Genomic DNA, 3,496 nt, shown 5'->3' with positions numbered 1-3,496 from the left:
CATCAGCATAGTAACATGATTTGTTTTTGTTTCTCCTTTACTAATGCTTGATTTGATATTTAGGGTTAGGCTTAAAAGATCTTCTTTCTCTTTCTTCTAATTTTGAATTCCTTTCAGGACATCTAGACCCAAAATGACCTATCTTATTACATGCAAAATATTTAAAAGGAGATTTTCCTTCATACTTACTTCTTGTTGGAGCTTTAGGTATCCTTCTAGAAAATATGGCTTCAAGTTGCTCGAGCTCTTCATCTTCTTTCCTAATCTTTCCAATCTTGCTTGTCGGTTGATGATGTAGATGCCTTAAATGCAGTATCAATCTTTGTAGCTCTAGGAGGACAAAATTCCTCAACCTCAAAAGCAGATATCTTCCTAACAAGAGTATCTCTATTGACAGAAGAATTAGGCATGGTTCTTATCTCATTAATTTCAGTTACCTTCATCTTATATGCCGATGGAAAAACCCATAATACTTTTGAAACAATCTCTTCCTCGCTCAGAGATCCACCACAACACTGAATTCCTAATACAATTTCTTATACCCTTTCCATGAATGCAAAAATTATTTCATCTTCCTCCATCTTCAAACTTTCATATCTTACCCGGTAACATTCAAGTTTTGCAATTTTAACAGTGAGATCGCCTTCATTCAAAGTGTCCAACTTCTCCCATATAGATTTTGCCGATGATTTATCTGATAGTCCCATGATTTGTTGATCTGATAAGGCGCTTAAGAGGGCTTCTCTAGCTCTGCAATCATCCTCAATGTTCTTATCCAAGTCTGTCGATGCAAGATTGCCAGATGTTGGATCACGAGTAGTGTAACCTTTCTGAGTTATTTCCCAAATTTCCTTTCCAATGCATCTTAAATGAGTCTCCATTCGAATCTTCCATACTCCATAGTTTGTTCCATCAATCCTAGGGCTGCCCTTCTAGAAAATAGTAGTTGAACTATTAGTTGCCATAGGATCTTCCTCAAGAGGTTAAGATTCTACAAAAAGAGGACCAAGCTCTGATACCAATTGTTAGGATACCCAGTGAACAACTAAGAGGGGGGGTGAATTAGTTGTTAACATATTATGTGAATTAAAGTACTTAAAACCTTATACCAGAATAACTAATAAAGCATTAAAGCATAATTGAAAACCAGAGAATCAATACCATGCAAAAATAACACATAACACCATGATTTGTATGTGGAAAACCTGGTAAAGAGAAAAACCATGGTGGGAAACCCTATCCACAGTCAAATGATACTTTTACAAAAAGTATATGATTACAATAGAGGCCTGCACATGCAGGAAGGCACACTGCCTTGAACACACTATTCATCACAATGGAGTCTCACTGAATACAAAAGAGGCCAACCACCTCAAAATATTTGGACAACAATCCAGAGAGAAGAACTGATGGTGATAGCATCAAACATGCTAGATTACAGTTCCGGTTAAGCTCAATACCGAAGGTCTAAAACATCTTACATAAGCCCAACTTGATCACCTATGATCGACCAAATCCTCTGTACAAATTATTATTATATTATTTTCTCCTTGCCCATTCATACATCCATCCATGATCTACAATGAGATCTTACATATATTTATACCAACCTGAGACCTAACCAATTAGGTCGGCCACCCCAAATGATAACTCAATAGATTCATTACATAATCCTGAAATAAAATCATAAAACATGTCAGTCTAAGGCCAACCAAAAATCATCAAATCAATAAAACATCATGGAAGTGCATTGGAGGATCCACCAACACATTACATGAAAACCGATCCATAACCTAGATAGAACCAGACCTAAATTAGTTCCACACACGCCAAAGCAATGACACCAATCAATTGAGGCACAAACACAATCACCATCTCAATCCCAAATCCCTTCTATAATCTACATCAACACCACTTATGCATTACATCAAGGATCTTCAATAAAGCTCTGCCAGTGAAACCCTTACCGGACCTACAAAGCAGGGTTACTAGAACATAAGATAGCATCTGATCATTAAGTCAATACCAGCTGTCTGAAACATACTTCAAAAAGTATATGAACCATCCATACAAAATTATTCCATCATCTAGATCATACCGGTGACAATCAACTGATAGTCTTCCCAATCCAATCCTTCTACCAGAAGTCGGTAAACAACCATAACAACTAGTGTTGACATCAATGACAAAAGATCAATGCAACACATAATCAATTCCATCATATGGCCAACAGATAATAGGTGCCTTCAATAACAACTGAACTAGTGGGATATTTTTGCCCATCATCATCATTGACTGATTCCAATAACTTGCATTTTGGTTGTGTACATCTAAGTAGACAATAATCTACACTTTCAGTATTGTCAAGATCAACAATCACTGCAAAAATATCACCTGTGAAAATAGACCACGTGTATATATATTTAAAGCAATATTAGTTCATTATACATTTTTAAATTAATTTTGAACAATATTAAATTAAATAAGAATTTAAAAATTTGTACATGTACATATATAATTTACAAAATATGCATGCATGCACTTGTAACAACTAAATCAGAAACACGTTCATAATCAACTAAATATAGAGAATTGTGAATATCAATAATGTCACTATCTTCGTAAGGAGGCATTGTGTAAAATTCTTTCATTTCCCATTGCAAAACATATCCATCAACAATACTCAGACAATGAGTATATGTTTTGTTCGCAATGCAATCAACACAAAAGCATGATTTTCCTCTTGGAAGACTAACACGAGGCTTGCTAAATCCCGTAGTCATGACTTGATGAAAACTTCTAATACCATTAATTGATTGATAATTATAAGGATTTGATCGATCAATATCTGATAATATAAATTATTTAGTCCATTTTAGTTCATTTCACACACACACACACACACACACACACACATATATATAACTTTAACTTCCCAAAAATAATGCTTGTTGTAAGTTGTATCACGACCAGAAAAATGATTTTTGCACCATTCAACAATATCATTAGAATTACGTATGGTGTTACATGTACAGAAGCTCTTGCTTTAGAAAATTGGACAACCCATGTACATACATATATATATTTAAATTAATCTATGAAGAGAATTAAAATTGTACACAAATATGAAGAGAATTTACCTGCAAGTTCATGTTAGTGAAGTGCACGCTAGGTGAATCACTCTTGTTATGAGGGACGAATAACAAGGTAACATCTTAATGCATGATCTGGTCAGTTCTCTTTGAGAACCCACCGGACCATGGCTGCTTCAAGTGGTAGCAGAGCTGGTTGCAAACCTTGAGGTATTCCTTTGGGTGAACAGATCGATGAGTAGAGGCAGGCTATACGTGTGTTCAATAGACCATCGAGCTTGATGCAATTGAAACCTATAGTTAGATCATCGAGTTGAGGCAGTTGCACTAGAGCAAAGGAGGAGATGCCTCCTAGAAGGATGAACTCCTGGAGAGAGAAGATGATGGAGGATTTCAAGAATTAG

This window comes from Cryptomeria japonica, chromosome 5 (genome assembly GCF_030272615.1).
Source record: "Cryptomeria japonica chromosome 5, Sugi_1.0, whole genome shotgun sequence".
Taxonomy (NCBI): domain Eukaryota; kingdom Viridiplantae; phylum Streptophyta; class Pinopsida; order Cupressales; family Cupressaceae; genus Cryptomeria; species Cryptomeria japonica.
Note: the sequence above shows the minus strand (reverse complement) of the source record.